General features: G+C 37.4%; 1 pseudogene; it reads right to left on the bottom strand.

The window, feature by feature from the left end:
• Positions 1-232: 232 nt before the first annotated feature.
• LOC131238807 (aminopeptidase M1-like) overlaps positions 233-20,769 on the bottom strand; it is a 38,414-nt pseudogene continuing 17,877 nt past the window's right edge.

Raw genomic sequence — 20,769 nt, 5'->3', positions numbered from 1 at the left:
CACTTCCCTCTTCTCCTGCAGTGTACTATATGCTTTATTATAATAAAATATTATGTGTTCGGGCAAGTAAGCCTAACACAACATCTCTCCCATACTCTCCTCCTTCTTCTCTCTCAATATTTTCCTCTCTTCTTCACATTATCATTATCAAATCATTCTCTACTTACAAAAGATACATTGTACGGATGATATCATTATCTTAAAGGAATTAAAAAAAATAAAAATAAAAAAATCATTGTATAGATGATATCATCATCAATGCACGCAAATATATCGCGTTGTTCAATTTATCGTGAATGTCATGAATGCAAGGTGGGAAGCTCCAATAGCTATGAGATGGTTTCTGCAGTTAATAAACATAAATTCACTTTGAAATATAGTCGTCCATGATATACGCAGATGCACTTCGAAATAGGCAATAGTCCATATAGGGAACAAAGACAACAGAATAACATGTTTCCATAAATGCCTTTTGACAGTAATGGCATCCACATTAAAGTAAGTTCAAAACTAGGGAAATGAGTACCTTCAGCCATCTCCATGCAATTTCACGCCCCTCCCTACTTATTCCTGCAAGCCCATAAATGACATCCTGACTTCGGACCTGAAATTATTTACAAGTACCTTCACTAAGGAAATTCATGGGAGATTACTAGGATAACACTTATGGCTCAACAAGAAGAACAAACTGACATACCTCAGAGGACAACAAAAAGTTCAGAGCTTCGAGGACAATATCTGGATCGGGACAAGATGCCAGTGAACCTACAAAGAATGATATGAGAGATTATCCCCCAGAAGTAAAATGGACCCAAGCAATTTCCTTCAAATTCATATAGGTCTTGACATACTTAGAATGCGCATTTTCTCTTGGCTTAGATCAGTCTCTCTATAAACTTTTCGAAGACATTCATATCCAGATCTGTTTGATGTTGTGACGGTCTGCATTACAGCAACATATGCCGCCTACAAATACATTGGACAATGACATCAACAGGCACATGCAAATGGTGATATAAAGATTGAATCTATGTGTTTCAATTCGACCAACCTTTCTTGTGTCAGCAGGGAGTAGTGATGTATTTCTGTCATCTACAAATGTGTAAAACCGTCTCACTGCTTCAGTTTGTGTTATGTCATGCCCAAATAGGGCAAGTGCAGTCAATAGCTCCCCTCTCAACATTGCATCCAAGTGGCTCTCACCAGAATTGGGTTGCCAACCTAACTTCCTGCATACAAAGTCCATCAGGAACCATTTCAAGGATGGAAAATATAAAGAATAAACAAAGGGATTTAATGCTACAACAGTCACAGCAACTACTAATAGGAACCAAGTTAAAACAACACAACCTTGTTCCAAAATACATTAGGAGGTATTATCAGTAAAAGAAAAAATATATATACTTTAGAATGTACTGACTAGATAAAAAGGAAACAGACAAGCACACAAATATGCAATCATACATTTATAAGATACCTCATTTTGGCTTCTTCCAGGTTTTGTATCATTTGGATGAAGAAACCATTCTAAAGACAATAATAACACCTTTTTATTATTTGTCTATGACAGAACTACAGCGGACCTATCGTTAGAGTGTAACAGAAATAGCTAAGGGAATCTCTGACAAGGTTTTGTTGCTGCAGTTCACTTTCCTTTTTTCTCCATCAGTTAGAGAAGCTGGTAGAAGCATTGCCCTTTCCTTTTCCTTTTTTCTCCCATTTTTGCTTGTTCTCTTTTTCAGTGCTCAGAAGAACCTGAGGAAGAAGCTTTTTGAGGTGGACGAAGTTTTTCTAGGTTTTGATCTTAACTTGTCACTCATCAAGTATCTTGATTCAAGTTCAACCATGGTGGTAACTGGTACCAGCGGAAAAACATGCCTATAGGATCCCCATATTTAAGCACCATGCAAAAGGGTGACCAATATTTCTCAACAGGTAAGTTAATATTCCTCTGGGATTAGAAAAAGAGCAGAAAATGTGTTCATTTTGTTCATATCCCTGAAGTTGGCATCAATTGTTTTTTGACTGAGATAGTTGTTGTCAATGTGCTTTCTACAACAACAAGTAAGATCGTTGTTAATATCTTTCTGAGGGTGTTCCTCATTTCCTGGAAGTTCACATGATTCAGGCTTTAGTTGCGCAAAGCATGCAGAGAAGCAGCAACAGATTCAGGAGTGGGAGCGAGAAGGTGTCTGTTTCAAAGTGTTAGCAAGTAAATCCAACTAGGAAGCAGAAGCAGGAGCACGAACAAGAGTCCAAGGCAGGAGCAGCGTTAGTTAGAAGGATTCTGCATTTGGAGTTCGGTTTGGTGCTTACCATTTTGGAATGGGGATTTCAGGTCACGTAACAGGAATTGGGAGATTTTTCCGGGCTTTGATGTGAATTTTGTTAGAAAAAGAAGTCTGATTACAACTGAGGGAGAGAATCTCCAAATAGAAAGGCTTGGGGGTTAGCACCTATTGACTGTACATGTGGCATGGCACCCTCTTTGAGTCATATTGTGGGTCACAGCTCACTTCCCTTCTATTCTTCTCTCTCCCCTCTGCTCCTTTCTTCTTCCACATTTGACCTCTAAAGTTTACATGGTATCAGAGTGATCTCATCCAGGATCTCACCTTTCTTCTCTTTTCAATGTATACAATTTTCACCTTTTCTTTTATGTTTTTGTTGTTGAAACCAGATCTGCTGAGGCTGGTTTCCTTTTAGGAGATCTCATTTTTTTCCTCCCGGTATGCAGAAATCATGTCGGTTGTCTTCATTAGAAGAAGTATTAGTGTGGCATGCATGGTCCGGTTGATTCAAAGTGCTCCTCTATAATTACCGGTGCAGGAGCAGGTGTGTCATGTAGCTATAGTGTGATGGCCACATGACTGAATTTGGTTCTGACAGCCAATTGACAGCTTGTTTCAATAGTCAAGTAATTAGAGCTGTCCCCAGCAGCACATTCTTTATTGAAGTGTTTCTGGCAGCTTGTTAACATCAGCCCTTCTTCTTCTTTTTTATTTTATTTTATTTTATTTTAATATTGAGGTATCTCTGGCAGCTCATTGACAGCATGTTTTCGATTGGAAGTATCTCTGGCAGCTTAGCCTGCTTTTCATTGGAAGTGTTTCTTGCAGCCCATTGATAGCCTGTTTTCCATTGGTGGTATTTCTCTAGCAGCTCTGTGGCAGCACTTTTTGATTTGAGGTGTTACCGGAAACTCGTTTTCAACATAAGTTGCATGTTTCAGTATTGGAATGATTTAAATGTTATTATAGAGGGAAAAGTTGACAATAAGGTTATGGTGTTCAACGCATCAGATATTCCTCAGAATCAGATGACTTCGGTCAAATGAAATGGATAAAACCATCAACGATGGTAAATCTGTGCCACTTTTCCTAACTGCGAATGGGAAACTACAGTATTTAACTTCTGATAAACAGTAGGAAGGAGGTAGTATTTAGGCTTAAAGGGCTGTTTGCTGTGAGGGATTTTGGGCATGGGTTCAGGAAATCCACGAATTTCAAATCTCCTGTATGTTCTTTTGTTGGGGATTTGTTAAATCCTTGGATTTCTAATCTCCCCTGATTTTTATTTTATTTTATTTTATTTTATTTTTGAGAGATGAATCAAATTTATTAGGGCCAAAAGCCAGAAAAAAGAAAATAATATATATATATATATATATATATAAACAGAAAAACAACAGAGAACAAGGGAAAGAAAGAAAAGAACTAACCACAGAGATCCAACCTCTCTAGAAAGAACTACCCAAACAGAACAAACTCAGGGAACCCATTTCCTGCTATACAAGAAAGTCCCATTACAAGATCTCTCCTCACCCCCATAAATCCATGGATCTCTCCTCAAATTCACTGTCTCATTTACCTGATCCCATACACGGCCAAAGTGAATTCTAGAAAGTGCACAGATTATGACCCGATTGTTGAATAGTATGGAACTTTAGCGACTAACTTTGTGTTTTTGGACACCACAACATTGAGGATTCTTTGGAGTGAAATCTATTCTTCATATACAAATATCTCATGTATTTGCTAGTTGTTTCAGGAGATAACTGCATTACATGAGGGTGATAAGAATCTTGGGTGGAGTTAAATATGTATCAACCCCTAACTACTGAATTGGAGAAACAGGGCAGCAATATGAAGAGCTTCAGGTTCCTAAATTTTTAACTGGTCTTAGTTTTGAGTGTGAACCCTTTGGAGCTCAGATCTTGGGGGTGGAGATACCCATCCTTGGATTAAGTGACACGCACACACAACACCTGTGGCTCTCTACTATTGGAAGAGGTGACAGGTCTTCTCTTGCTACCACTGTTGGCAAAGGTGATAACAATCATGGAGGATGCGGTGTCATGCTGGTGGCCATGAGTCAGGGGGAGCCGCAGACTCTGGAAGTGCATCTGTTGTGGTTTCAATAATCATACCATTTAATTGGCAAACCATCATGGGCTAACCAGGCACGTCTCTGTAAGAAGTAATGATGTTCAATCTGTTGGATCTGTCTCCTCTCAACTGCCACGAAGTACTAATTGTGACTTGGTTGCTCTCATCTGTAATGACTAATGAATACTTTTAAGTTATTGAAGGGAAAACAGACTTCCTACAATGGTCCTTCCCCTCCCTTCGCTGCCTCGTTTGTGAACACGGACAATTTTTCTTGCTTCCAAACATTTAGCTCCATGGATCATTGACTCAGGAGCATCTAATCATATAACTAGAGATTCTAGTCCATTTTATATTCTTAACAAATCAATTTAGAATGCTTCAGCTGCCCTAGTTCATGGTATCATATCTAAAATACATGGACTAGGTAGTACTCATCTGAGCTCCTCTATATCATTGTCATCAATTCTGTATATTCTTCAGTTTCTAATTAGCCTAATGTTTATCTATTAGGAAACTCTCACAGCCACTGAGTTGCTCCATTACATTTTAATTTTATCCCTCCTATTGTGCATTTTAGGGTCTAAATCCACGGAAGAAAATTGGTGGAGGCTGGTGGACTTCATTATCTAGATCGAGGGTCAGTTAGAGTTGCCTTGCATGCAAGTATCTCCCCCATCAGTGGCACTGCTGGCCAGGTCGTTCATCATTAAATAACGGAAGAGATCTTCCATCATTGTCCCATCCTTGAAGGCCAACGCATGAATTTAAAGGTCAGGCTGGCTCTACTAATGGTGGAGGTAACAGGTCTGCTCTTGTTACCTCAATTGGCAGTGGTGACAAGAATCATAGAGGATGCAGTGGCTGTGCTTGTGGTGATGAGTTAAGGTGAGGCACTGGACTGTGGAAGTGCTCCCATTGTGGTTTCAAACTTTCAATAATCATATCGTTTAAACTTGTTATGATAAACCATTATGTGCCAACTATTCATATATCTCTAAAGATGCAAAATGAATGGTGTTTGAACTGTTGGTCCTATCACCTCTCAGCAGCCACAAAGTACTAATGGTGACTTAGTTACTCTCACTTGAATAATATTTTACTTACTAAAAGGCTAGTAGACTTTCAAAGAATGCTCCTTCCTTTCCCGCTGCTGGCACACGTCCATGAACATAGGTATATAGTTTGTCTTGCTTTCCAACAGTTAGCACTGTGGATAATTGACCAGGGAGCATCCACTCATGTGGCTTGAGGTTCTAGTGTTTCCGGTTCTTAACAAATCAATTTTCAAAGCTTCTGTTGCCCCAGTTGATGGACAATTCTTGTGAATCAGGATGGATGGAGATCTTGAAGAGTTAGAATTTTCACCTTCAAATCTTACGGATGTATATTACCACAATCATGGTGCTATTGGAACAATTTTACATGTGAAGGTCCAAGAGAAGAACCAAAGACATAAAAAGTGATTAGCACTTCTCTTGTAAGGTTGATATGAAGCATTTTTAAGTTTTTACTCAAAGTGAATAAAAATGCACGTCTATTAACTCAATATCTATTGAGAGGTACAACAGTACAAGTTCCTCTAGTGCTCAATTGAGCTTCCAACCCAAGAAAAGAGGGTGTCCAAATGAAAAACAAGGAATAGTCCATTTTCTTAGAGTGCATGTTTAACCTAGAAGAATTGATGGCATTTTTATGCACTGGCATTTCTATATCATTGTTCAGTTATGTTTCAGAGTTTAAAGTGTAAATATCTATGTTTATGTCACAGCCAGGTAACATTTTTTTTCACAGGTCACCTATCCATTTACTAACATCGTACAGCTGGTTTTCAGCTTTCTAAAAGGTTCCTATTTTCTTAAGGTTCCACAAGGTGATGGATTTGGTCTCAAACTTCTTAGCTTCAGACCACCAAAACATATAATTATTTATATTGGATCCACAAAGCTAATCTCCAGCCACTTCCAATCACCCATTTGATTCTTCATGCTTGCATAGATGCAATCCGACAGATACTACTTTCGAACCTAGAAAAGGCTATGGTAGCAGGCATGGATGGCTTCCCAATAATGAGGAGATACCATAGAATCCAATACAATAAGGTCTGCGCTCAAATACCAGAACAACATGAAAAAGGAGCAACTCTACGTTTCATGGTTGAGACTGAAAAGAGTATCATATGGTCATCAATTGAATCGAAATTGCATTGCATCATTGAGAATAATCTCGAACACTTACCCTGCAGAAAACTGGAGAAGATGGATGAAAAACTGTTTGATGTCATCTGATGATTCAGGAGTGGCATCGGCTGCAATCTTCACAATTTCGCTACATATCTGTGGAGCAGGGAAATCAGAAACACAATACTCGAAGGAAAGACTGGGAGAACATTTAAAAAATGGATTGAAACATTACAGTAATCAAGCATGACAGAACGGTATAATCCAGCTCCTCTCTATAAGCATCCATCAAAGAAAGCAAAGAAGACAATGTCTGCTTACAAGCCATACACAGGGCATACGAATCATCCAAAATGCCTGAATTGACAACATTAAGAATGCAAGTTAGCCTCACTACTAAAGGAAAACAGTGGGGAAAATGATGGTGAAGATAGCATATTACCAAATCTATCTGTTGCAGACAGACAGCTGGCCCGTATTGCATATCTAAGTCTGGCTGCAAGTTGATCATCATATTTCACCCGATAGAAACCTGTCTAGTCAATGTTAATTTTATACCAAAAAGGATTTTTCTCACCCCCTTCCCCTGGGTTCCATTCTTCTGTCAAGCTTTCATTGGAAGAACCCACAAGCTCCAGTATCTCTAACCTGTCAGATTTAGTTTGCAAAAGGAAATTCTTGCGGGTATCATATGAACCACAACATAATGTAATGGGAACAATCCACTGTCCATCCCCAAGGAGGCCACTTGATAGGAATTGTGACTGCAATCAATAAAACTAATTTAGAAGGAAAATTGAAATGCAAAGATAAAGGAAATACACTAAAATTGCCTGAAATCACACAAAGAATCATGATGTATATTGAACAAAACACTTCCATGTTTATGCAGCCTAAACAACTTCTGAAATATTGTGCTAGAATTATCACATAAACAAGCTGTCAGCATCATCATCTTTCAAAAAAAAAAGGAAATACAGAAAAAGAAAATGAAAAATGCTTTCAGCATCATAGGATTATTTATGGGCGTTATCAGCACAATTAATGAGGTGTCACCCCATTGAAACAATAAGGTGATGGTTGGTGGATAAATGCTTTCCTTATCTACGCATCTATTGTTATGTTTATTGATCTTTTATTAATTTTTCATTACCCTATAGACATGAGACTGGGCATTTCTCCAAAGAAAATGAACACCACTCTGATGTAATTTTACAGAAAGGGCCCATTTAGATGCATTCATGTAGAAAGGGGTCTCACACCTACTTTTTAGGTGACTCGACGAAAACCAATCTGCTTCTTCAAGTCAGCATTTTAGCACCTAATTTTTCGAGAAGGATAGTGAGACGGAATTTGCAAAGTGCACCCAAACAAACATCAAAAACCCTGATCTGGCTCAAAAGGGGGTTTATGCCTCAAATGTCCCTTTGGAGGGTGCGTCCTAAGGGGACCCAAGTATGTTATCAGTGTCTCTATGATACCCCGATACTAGTATATGCTAACATATCATGTCAAGACACCATTATATGATACCAGTACTGGATACTACAGGATACTTGTCAGAAATGTTTTACCAAAATCCTATCATATTAGGTGAAAGCCACCTCCTTTATCAGTAAATCAAAGCCACCTTTTACATCTCCAGTTTGTTTGTTGAATTTAAAATGTTGCTTGGCAAGATAGACCCGGACCAATGGTCCTCACCATTAAAGGGAAGAAACAAACTCCTCCAACTGAACCATCATATCATTTGAAGTTAGCCCCATCATGGACTTCTTAAATTATCACCACTAGCAATGTCGTTTGTTCATGTTTATCAATATTTGATGATACCAGTACTGGATACTACAGGATACTTGGCAGAAATGTTTTGCCAAAATCCTATCATATTAGGTGAAAGCCACCTCCTTTATTGGTAAATCAAAGCCACCTTTTAAATCTCCAGTTTGTTTGCTGAATTTGAATGTTGTTTGGCAAGATAGACCCGGACCATTGTTCCTCACCATTAAAGGGATGAAACAAGCCACACAGCTGGAGTCTGAACTCCAATTGAACCATCATATCATTCAAAGTTAGTCCCATCATGGACTTCTTAAATTATCACCACTAGCAATGTTGTTTGTTCATATTTATCAATATTTGTCATCCTTCCTAGATCTCCTCAGCACTCAAGTGTGTCATTCCATGATCTCCCGTGAAGTTTCATCTCTCCATCATCTTTGTCAACTCTTACTGCTGTGTTCCCTCCACAATGACCAAGATAGACTGCTTTTGCGCCTTTGTTTTCTTCTTCTGAAGAACGAAGAAAATGAGGGAAGAGCTCTCCTTAAGTTCCGATTTCTGATGTGTGTGGTGTGTCGAATATATCAAAATCTAATGAAGGAGAGACTAAATAATAATATACATGAGACAAAATTAGACTTATGAAAGAGCTCCGCTATCAAACTATTAGATCTTTCTACTTTGCAATTAATTCAAAAGATCATAATTGAGAAATATGTCAGCAAGATACATATTTATAAAACTAGATAATAAGCTTACACAAGGCCTTATCCTGTGGGACCTCTCAAGGTGATGCAGTCTAATGCAAAAGCTGAACATAGGAAGTGCTTGATAGAGAACAGCCACGGGATAGAGACGATGACAAGATGATCCATAAGAAAGGTCCAGAGATGCCCAATTGCTCATGTAACCTTTCGCAATTGAAGAGACTACCGCATCTAAGTTAGCTATTACATCTGCAGACTTTGTTACCAAGTTCTACAAATGTCTTTGCTGGTCGTGTAGAGTTGCCTCCACATAAATCCCATGATCAACAAATCTTACCCAAACACAAGTTACACAACCCAACCAGTAGTCACTATTAGAGAGAAACTGATGGAGAGCTAATTGAGATAGTTTGGGCATGTGCTAAGAAAAAAGGAATGGCTCCAATAAGGAAACTTGACTAGAGTGGAAGCAGCTGAAAGAAGAATGAGAGGAAGGCCTAAGAGGATTCAGATGGAAGTTATGAGAAGGGTTATGACACAGTTTTCTCACTTACTCAAGACAAAAGCCTCAGGAACGAATTTTTGGAAAAAATGAAATTGTAAAGCTAACCCAAAATAGCTCAAACACTGCTATGCTAGTAATGATTACATAATAGAGCCCGAAGATTATAATAATAATAATAACACTAGTTGGAAGTCAAGATCGCTCAAGTTCTGTTTCAACAAACCACCTACTCCATTTTATGCTCTGTTCTCACTAGTGACAGTCTCTGTCCAGCTCCAAGGAGGAAACCCTCACAACACAAATGAACATATCGAAGCACCTGAACCTACAGGGATTATCAACCAACCCAGATGTCAGCAACTGCAGCACAATTAAAAGGGCCCCTCAACCCACAAATTCACTCTACTAGCGCCTGTTTAGCAAGGGCATCTGCCTCAATATTAGTATCTCTAGGAATTGAGGAGAAGGAGAAGGCATGATCAGAATGAAGATCACTAAACCCTTCTATCATGTTTGCTGATCTCTAGGGTACGAAATATGATCCTCCTCTCTCCAACGAAATTGCGTTCAAGGAAACTACTTCGATGCATTATTTTTTTATTTTTTGAAAATCAATGAAAATTTTATTGAAAGTGCTGAGATGGTGCACTGACAACAACCCACTAAGCAAGCTCAATTCAACTCCGAAATCCCAACCAACCCTGAAAACTGAATCACTGTTCATCCGATACTGTCATCAATCAACTCGTCCATCCAGGCCTGTCCATGGTTCCCAAATGAGCGACCGTCAAAATTAGCTTTATTACAGCTGGCCTATGGGGGCATCCAAGATGTGACTGCCTTTCTATTGTGCGGGCCATAGCTGAAAATTTCCTCTCAATTTCCAAACGGAATAGAGGAGAACCCACTGAACTTAGGGTCAACATTGGCCCAGCTAAGCACCTGCATAGTAATCTTGTTCAGCACTTGATTCCCATTGCAAGCCTTGTCTTCACATATACTTGAATTTCTTTCCAAATTCCAACCATATGAGCCACATCACAGCAGGGGCAGACATGCTCCACAACAACTGACCGAGGAGAACCCTTGATGATGCAACCCCCAACTCATGCTAAATTTGGCGAGGATAGAGCTCCAAATTCCTGCCACAAAGGAACAGTGCACAAGCAGATGAACACAAATTCTTCACAGCCAACAACATTGTGGGAAGCTGTTTGGCAAGGCCCACCCCGTACTCTTAAAATGGTCCACGGTCGGTAACTCGTCCTAGCACACTGACTAGGTCCACCTCTTAGTATATCTAAATTCTTTCATTTGATTTCTGACAAATGTATCTTGTATGCTGTTCAAAAAAAGAAAAAGAAAAAAAAGGAAAGAAAAGAAAAAGGAAACAAGACATGTATCTTTGACTTGGGCATTTCACATACACGCATGTAAGGAGTGGCTCAGCCACTTCATAAAGGGGATCATTCTATGTCTATTTACAGAACCAGTTTATTAATGAAATGCAGACTACCGTGACTTCATTCTATTGGAGCTTCTAGGTTTCTAGAATGCATCTAAAATCATGTATAAATCATCAAAACTTACAAGATAGCCAACACGCATATGACTGAATATTTAAGCAGTGTTTTGAAACTTAACTAGACATGGTACAACACTAGATATTGTAGGGAGACAACAACATATTAGTAAAGCGACTGTCATTTTATGAATTGACCAAATATAAGAAACAGGAAATTGAATAACAAACCTGCTCAAATTCCAAGTTATTATCATTTAGTTTTACATCGACAACTGGATATTCTTTTTGCTTTGTCCAAGAATTCATTAGCATGGTCACTGGTTCACCAGATTCCTCCTCAAGAACAGCCCATAGGTCTTCTGTCTTTGCATTCGAGCAAGCATATCTTTTTATATACGACGCTAATGATCTCTAGTTAAATGTAAACACAATATATGTCAATCATCATGACAGAAGGTCCCTAAATATCAGATACCATTTCAAAATAATAGTGCCAAAGGTTTTAAAAAACATTTAAATGATGTAATTAGCAAAACAAAAGAAGCTAAATACATCATGTGTATGAACATTTGTTCGCATTGTTGACATCGTTACAAAATTAGTCAACTAACAAATTCAGCCATTCAACTCCCTGAGATCATCATTATAGTGATATAGGATTCCCCCTCAAGTAGGTGCATGGATATCTATCAAGCCCCACTTTTAGATTCAAATGAACATCTGTTCGCATTGTTGACATTGTTACAAAATTAGTCAACTAACAAATTCAGTCATTCAAGTTTCTGAGATCATCATTATACTGATCTAGGATTCCCCATCAAGTAGGTGCATGGATATCTGTCAAGCCCAACTTGTGGATTCAACCTCAATTTCCCAATCATGTTGGTAAAGAAACTATCTAAATAATCATCTATCTCTACATATAGAATCTGCTAACCGATACAGGCTGTTACGCACCCCACCACCAAAATAAAAATAAAAATCACCGCTGTATAATGAGGGTGGCTGATAAGGTTACAATTTGGGCAATACGGCGTATCATAACCTATATCTGAAACAAAGCTTTTTGTTTAGCAAGATGTACAAACCATGGTTGATTTTCTTTGAGTGAATGTTCATACCCAGTCTAAATTAAAATTAGAGCATAAATCGAACTCCTTGTAAGGTCAGGATGCTCATAGCAAATAGTGACTTTCCCTGCTTAAAATAAGCAATTGTAATTTTTTCAAGGGACTATCAGTTCAGTTCCTTTCTCAGGAAAATGGTTTTGAATAGAGGACCAGTTTATCCAAGGAATACGATATTTATACCAGATAAGTATTGGCCTCCAACCCACGCGAAATACAAATACATATTCAAAATGATACATATTAAGCGGCATGATATGAATTTTTTGTCAAGAATACACAAACACACATGCATTCACTTATAATTATTATCATAGCCTTATCCGAGCTATCTGGGGTCAGCTTTAAGAATCATGTTTTCTTCTTTTTTTTTTCTTTTTTTTTTTTTAAAGATTTTAAGTAATCATATGTCAACAAGCAAAATTGAAAATAATTCTCATGATTTACTGGCAAAGTTGATGACTGGCTGCCGCCTGACTTCAGCCCCCCTCCTTTAGCTCGCTTGGGACCAGCTGGTGCATTGCCACCAATCAGAGCTTCCCTATAGCTGGGACAAGGCTATGATAATGATGATGATGATGAAGAAGAGTGTGTGTGTGTGTGTGTGTGTATTCATGGGCAATATGGGTGGCCAACGTGCAATGTTCTTCCATAAGGAAGACACGATATTTTTGTATCCAACAAAAATTCTCATGTTTTCCAAGAAATTCATTATGAATTATTCACAATTTTCAGAATAGAACATCCAAATAGTTGGTCAAGTATTAATATTTATGAACGAAAAAGGAAGGGAAAAAAAAAGAACAAAACCAAAATGATTCTTCCAAAAATCTTTTTTTATTCACATTTTAAAAGCTTATGATGGTTTAGAGCTTTTTCCACATACCACACACAATATTGCACAACTTCACTTCTTTTTTTCCTTCTTTATGAAAATTTTCCTTATTTGCAATTTCTACATCAAATAATTTTCCCAAAATACATACTTTTCAACCCCCGAATCTCCACAAAAAATAAAATAAAATCCAGCATGTTCTTTTATTTTGTAATTGACAGTATAGTAACCAATGAGTTTAATTTGAGAACTAAATGCTCCAAACTATATTTAACAGATGGCCTCCAAACAGTAAGAACTCGAAAGTAAATGGTGATTTGGCAGGGTATTGATCCATGAATACCACCAAGTTGTAAATCGCTAAACGTTTAATGTTCTTAACCAAAAAAAAAGTATCAGACAATGTGGAAATTGTTTTCCATAGAAAATCTTGCAACAGTCCAAAACAGCAATTCAAGCAGACAATTTCTATGTTATATCTAATATGAACAAAGGAGTAAAGTACAGGAAGCTTTTATCCCTACTTCCCTAGCAAGCAATTTAGACCATAAAATAAACAAAAACAACCAACCAACTTACGAAGACAGTAGACAACACATTACTGCCTCACCATGAAATTACTCATTATTGATTCATCAAGCTGTCTTTCTTTCCAAACCTGAAGAAAGGTAGAATTGATAGTGATCTAGACAAACATGAAAGGCTTCGAGGTGACATAAAATCTCCCTTTCTGGTTTTGTCAAAGAAGATATTGTTGATGCATTTCAAAGGTTTGAGGGTGGAGCTTCTGCCCCTCTACTGATGTAGCAAATCGAATCAAGCACCCTATGGTCCTATAAAGCCCAACGGAACTAAAAACGTACCCAATAGAGCATAAATTGTATAAGCCACAAAGTTTTCTGTCAATAATCATTCGTATCTTCACATAACGAAATGACCAAACTCAACATCCTTTGAATGAGTGATTGGTCGTAAAATTGCCAAATAGATTCTTTCAGCCAATTGTTGAATACATTAATGTTTTGGGAATACTTTTGTTGAGATCAGTCCTTCAGTGTCTAGTTTGAGATAATTTGGTGGCTATTGACTGGTTAAGTGACAGAATTGATGAACAACATTATTCCCTCCCATTATGCTCTAAGACAATTGTTATTGGTTCAGGTAATGGGAGGAAGGACCATGACACTATATGACTGAATAGGGCTCCTCTCGTACTTGGTCCAGATTCCTATGAAATAGGTTATGGATTATGTGCATAAGAGAATGAGATATTTGATAGCCTAGGCATTTGTTTTACATAACAAGTCATGCATTTCAAGGGTTTAGATGATAAAACTAAAAAGATTGTTGTTCAGTGTCAGAGGTAGTGTTCGAAATATTGTTATCACGTTATGTATCGCACTGTTGGGATACGGATACGTATTGGTTATCGCATGGGATATATCGGTTGTATTGCGTAATGTATCGTTGTTGTTGGAAACATAGGAGAACATTGGGAACCTGGTCGAATTTTTCAATGAAACTTCAATGATTGTTAAAAAAGACATATATACACACTTATAAATCAAAACATTATAAAGAAAAAAAACAAGTGCACATAATAGGTTTTCTTTGTATGGGGTCCTAATCTATACGTTGTCTAACTGAATTGATACAAGTATATTCAAAGTCTATTCATATAATATATAAATGTAAGAAAATGTGTGGAAACACAATCACTACATTCAAAAGAAAAAGAAGAATCACTAAATCAGGTTACATACATGTTTGATTTTATGTTTGGACACAAAGATTGCCACCGATTTGCGAGAATTTGGGAATTTTTTATTTTTATTTTTTCAATTTTCCGTAACTTGGCCCATCTCCTCCAAATCTTGAAATTGAAGCTCCCAATCGAAAATCGAAAATAAAAAATGCTCACTGGATCGAACATGTGGGATATATCCCACTACTTGTGCATTTCGTATCCAGGTGGGATAGAAAATATAGAGTGGGATATATCGGCCGATATCGTCGATACTTAAAACATTGATTGGAGGTAATTCATGTTGCTTGAAAGAGGGAGGAGGGATTGGTCTGGATATGATTCTTTGAATTCTAACCATGGAATCCATGATCCATCACCAAATCCTGTTTTGCATGTATACGTAGAGAGAAGTCTGGTAGAACGGAAGTTTCGTAATTCGATGTGACCCGTGCCTTATTGGTTGAAAAGAATATGAATTTAAAAAGGAAAAATGTTAATTTGCTCTACATGCTACCACTTTGATAAGCAAAAGGTTTTCCTCAAAATTTTAAGAGAATTAACTATTGTGTTAGAAAGGCTTCATCATATGACGCCCTTAGAGACCTAAAGTGAATGTTAACGAGAGAAATTCATACCAATTATCCATGCTTATGTGCTTATGGGTTCATCCATCCCAAAAGGCTTAATGAACTAGGGCTTGTCAGCCGAAATTACATAGTTTAAGTTGAATTAGCCAAACATTACATAGTTTAAGTTGAAAAAGATAAGTATCTACCTATGAACTCTATGATAGATCAAAATTTAAAGCAGATCTTTCCTTCAAGCATCCGCTCGGGAACTCTATTGACACATCAAATTTTAAAACAGATCTTGCCTCCAAGCATCTGTCAAGGGAGAACTCTATCATACATCAAAATTTAAAGCATTTATCTCAACCTGAAAGCATTCAGCACCAAGATAATTCTGCAACATCCTAATCAGTGAGGCTCCTTTCTTGTAGCTTATTGATCGAAAATTTCATCTATCTCATGAGCATGGTTGATCTCCACCTGAAAAATAAACTCTATAGTTAGAGACAAGATCAAACAATAGCAACCCCAAAATGACTCCCTAGAGTCAACGAAATAGGTAGCACCCAATAGAAGAAAGGAAAAGCCAAAACAAACAGTACTTACATAAGATTGCCACAATGTGAAACATATCAAGAATGAAGTGAAATGAGAAAAGATAAGAAGCAGGAGCCTCATTTGACACCATGACCCTCCAAAGTCCATCTATTCTATAGATAAGAGGAGTCTGAGTTGTGTGACCAAGTGTGCCTTAGCCATCTGTGTTTGGATCCTGATCTTGGAAGCCCTCGATTCTGAACTCCACAAATGGTATAATATGGCATCACACTTTAAGTATTATGATTAAAAAAGATCCTACTGCTTATTACCCCTTCGCCTGCTTGGGTTACAATGGTATCCCATCTGATGCATGCTTTACAACCATCACATTGACCCAACCATAAGTTCAAAAAAATACATGCTAAGTTGATCTCTCTTTTTAGCCAACCCCAATTAGTTGTGATAAGGTTTAGATGTTGTTGTTGTTGCGGATCTCTCTTCCCAATACATACATACATACATACATACATACATATATATATATATATGAGGAATGCTAGCTGCGCACCACTTCTCACGAGTTCTTGAAAGAACTTTTTAAGAATTCATTTCTGGTTATATGAGCCTAAAATCTGAACCATCCACCTGATACAGCGCCCCATAAAACCTTCAAGGCCCAAATTTTACCCTAATCCAAAACTATGGTGGGCCATGGAAAAAGGAAATAGTTTCCTCTCTTGATTTGCTTCTCTATTTTGTCATGGCCCACCAAAGTTTTGGATCAAGGTAAAAGTTGAGCCCTAGGGGTTTCATGGGGTGTTGCATCGATGGACGGTTCAGATTTTGGGCTCATATCACCGAAAATGAGTTCTCAGTGCTCAGCTAAGCATTCCTCATATATATATATATATATATATATATATATATATATATATATTTCACTGAAACTAGCAATAATATCAGCAAATATTATCGGTATCACCGATGCTATACACCTTTTTTTCATAGGAATTCCAAATATTGAAGAGATATCCCCGATAATATCAATGATATTGATATTTCGAGATGTTACTAATATCTCGCATCACCCCCTCATATATAAAAAACAAGAAATCACATATCCAATGAAACTGGAAGTCTACAGCAAGTGCAAGATAAATAGGAAAAAATGGGAAAAAAGGAAAAAATAATAAAAGATAAAAGAGGTTTCTTCCAAATTTTTTTAGATCTATGTTCTCCTCCTTTTGATTTTTTTGTGGATCAAAGCTTAGATTTGGGGTTGAAATCATGGATCGATGCATTTGTGGCATGGATTCGGGAACATATGATTTTTTTTTAAAATCAGGATTGGTTTCTTAGATTTAAACATGGATTTCACTTGAAATCCATGTTTATGCATGATTCTCATGCATCAACGCGAATTTCAAGTGGAAAATCAAGAGATTTTGTGATCAATTTTCTCCAATTTGGGGAAAATGGGGAAAATCCAATTTTTCTGATTTTCTTGCCAAATATAGGTGATTGGGGCCCAATTTTTTATAGGACCATTAGGATGGCTGATCTCCTGATACAGGTTCTCTTGATTTTTCAGGAAAAGAAATACTTTTTCATTGTTTATATTTTCTATAATAATAAAAAAAATCAAATTATATTTTTTAGACTGTTGCTTTCTCATGATATTTTAATTTTTATGGTGTGATGTTTAATCATGGATTCATGGTAATCTCTTTTATATATATATATATATATATATATATATATATATATATATATATTCAAAAAATAAAAAATTGCATAATTGAAAAAAAAAATATTCAACTTTTTTTTTCCTAGATTATTCTTTTCTTTTAATTTATGTTAAATTTTCTTTGTGTGTGTATATCCATGCTTGGATGGATGTATCATGTATGTGTATATGTATGCATGGATGGATGAGATGGACGGATGAATGAGATGGATGGGTGGATGGATCGGATGGATGGATAGATGGGATGATTGGATGGATGATGGAATAGATGGATGGTTGGATGGTTGGATGATGGGATGGTTGGATGGATGGGGTGGTTGGATGTTTGGATGGAGGGATGGTTGAATGGTGAAATGGTCGGATGGATGGATGGATGGGATGGATGGGTGGCTGAATGGATGGATGCTTGGATGACTAGATGATTGGATGGATAGATGGGATGGATTGATCGGATGGATGGATGGATGTTTGGATGATTGGATGGATGGATGGGATGGGATCGTTGAATGGATGGATGATTGGATGGATTGATAGGGTAGGATGGATGGATGTTTGGTTGGTTGGTTAGTTGGATGGATGTTTGGCTGATTGGATGGATGGGATGGGATGGTTGGGTGATTGGTTGAACAGATAGATAAGTGTGAGTGATGGTCAAATAGGTATGTTTTTTTAGTTCATTTACTTTTACATGTCTTAGTTATTGTTTGGTACTTGCATTTGTATTATATAAACTCATTCTAGTTACCATCGAATTGATTTATTACGTCAACACATTCTGTTCGGCCCTCATTATGTGTGCATTATTTTTGCAACTTTTTTATTCCTAAATATGCAAATATGTGTATTTTAGCATCTCTTGAAGTTTCATTGAAAAATTCCACCATTTACCCGATATTTCCCCAATGTTTCCCCACATTTCCGAGAATCAACAATGTTATCGATGATATCGATACTTGTTTCCATACATCCAAGTATCGAAACTTGTAACGATACCGATACTTCGAACACTATCTTTGTGTGTGTGTGTGTTGGGGGGGAGGGTTGGTTTCGGACACTATCTCTGTGTGTGTAGTAACGGATACTATTTGCGTGCATGCATGCACGGGAAAAGGTTTACGAGGTCGACCTTATGGGAACTTCTCATGAAGTCGAGCTCTATGGGCCCCACCATAATGTGTGTAAGACATCCACACCATCAATTAGATGCAACCTTCCACATTAGGCCATGGACCTAAAAATCAGGCTAATCCATGACTTATGTGGGCCAAACCATAGACAACAGTTGAGAGTAGATGCCCACCCATTGAAACCTTCTAGATCGTTTATAGGGCCCATTGAGATGTGGTTCAACTATGTAACCCATCTATTGTGTGTCTCGCTTGGATAAGGGATCACACCAAATTTCAAGTCATTCCAAAACTCAGGTGGACCCCACCAAGTGCTTTTAAATGTTTTAGCCATGGTTTTACATGATTTTGATTGTGTGGGCCCACAATATAAAATCATGATTTTACATGATTTAATACGTATTTTTCAAGTGCCTATGTGTCGTACTGCCAAAGTGTGAATGAGAGCTTTTCTATTAGATTGGTATTAATAAAAGAGAGTTGGTCTCATGGACTAAGTGCATGGGACCGTTTCCATGAACCTAGTTACACTTGGACTTGTTGGCATATCTGTGGCTCGAAAAATGAATGGACAAGATCTTTCACAAGAGAATGGTCAACTCAAACCCAAATGATGTAATTTTTACTTAGTAGTCAAACAAGAGTTGACTGGACGTAATGGACTGTCCAGATAGGTCATAGGTTATGTTCATGCCCACAAGTCCATATGCAACTAGGTGCATGGCAATGCATCCATGCACCCCGCGAGATAATTTCTCTTAATCCGTTATTAGTAAATACTAATCATATCCAATCACAAGATGTTAAACCAGGAAATTAGCTAATCCCATTAATCAAGGGATTTTGGCTTCACATTTCAATATTCAAAATCTCAAATACCCAAAATAATAATAATATAGACATTAATATATTATTAGTAACCATTAATTGTGCATTATTAATATAGTATAAAGATTGGGTTTAGGTTGGGTTGGGTTGCCTAAGACCTCAACCCATGGTCAAGTTGAAGATTTCCAGACCAAGCCCAACCCACCCCCACACACACACACACAAAGGAAGGCTCCACTTTCTTTCCACCATATCCACCAACACAAGACATTGAGTTTGACCAAAAGGGAGTTTGTAAGTTGACTGAAATCATGTAAACTAACCAAAGAGCATGATATGGTAGTTTGTGCCAATTTTTGGTGGAAATGAAGCAAATAAAACAAAGAAAAGGAAAAGTGCCATTAGAAATAGGCAATCTATGATTCCATTGGTGTTTCTGATGCACAAATTTTGTATGAGGAAGGCTCAAAATGTTCTTTTTCCCACCTTCCTCAAAGAGAAGGCTCAAAATATGGTAAAAAATCGAAGTCACAGTCCATGATACAGCTGATCCACATAGATCATCAGTCATACGAGCTGATATACTAGTCGCATGGGCTAACATTTGTTGAATCTTAAGGGGGAAAGTTCACATCTAGATATCATATCATTTTTCTAAAGAACCAATGCATGTCGACATATATCTTGCACCATAACCTATTCTTCATTAGTAAGCTCAGTGATTTCTATTTACTAGTTAGTATGTGTAGAATAGTTGCATATTTTTAAGGGCATTTAGTCATGCATATCCAAAGAGGTCTCTGCCCAATTATGTACAAAAACACAAGCAAAATTAAGTTTATAGAACAAGCATGATCATGCAAAATCCAGAAGCTACGCCACAGTATCTTAATAAGGCAAATGAGAGTTTACGGTTCCTTAGGAGAGACAACATCAAATAAATGAAATAATGGCCGTGATTAATACTTCCTACCTCAATAGGGTGTGATTCTGCAAGCCCGTCCAGCCTAAGGCCCTCAGTAGTTTGGTCAATAAATTGTGTCCAAATTTTCCATTCAGGAAACAAGCAATCAGTTGCTAAATAGCTCACCTGAAATGCAGCAGTTGACTAAATCATTCACAAGATTATGCTATGCCAACCCAGCACTAATGCCAGAGATGA

The sequence above is a fragment of the Magnolia sinica genome, chromosome 3 (genome assembly GCF_029962835.1).
Source record: "Magnolia sinica isolate HGM2019 chromosome 3, MsV1, whole genome shotgun sequence".
Classification (NCBI taxonomy): domain Eukaryota; kingdom Viridiplantae; phylum Streptophyta; class Magnoliopsida; order Magnoliales; family Magnoliaceae; genus Magnolia; species Magnolia sinica.
Note: the sequence above shows the minus strand (reverse complement) of the source record. Positions and strands in the feature narration are given on the sequence as shown.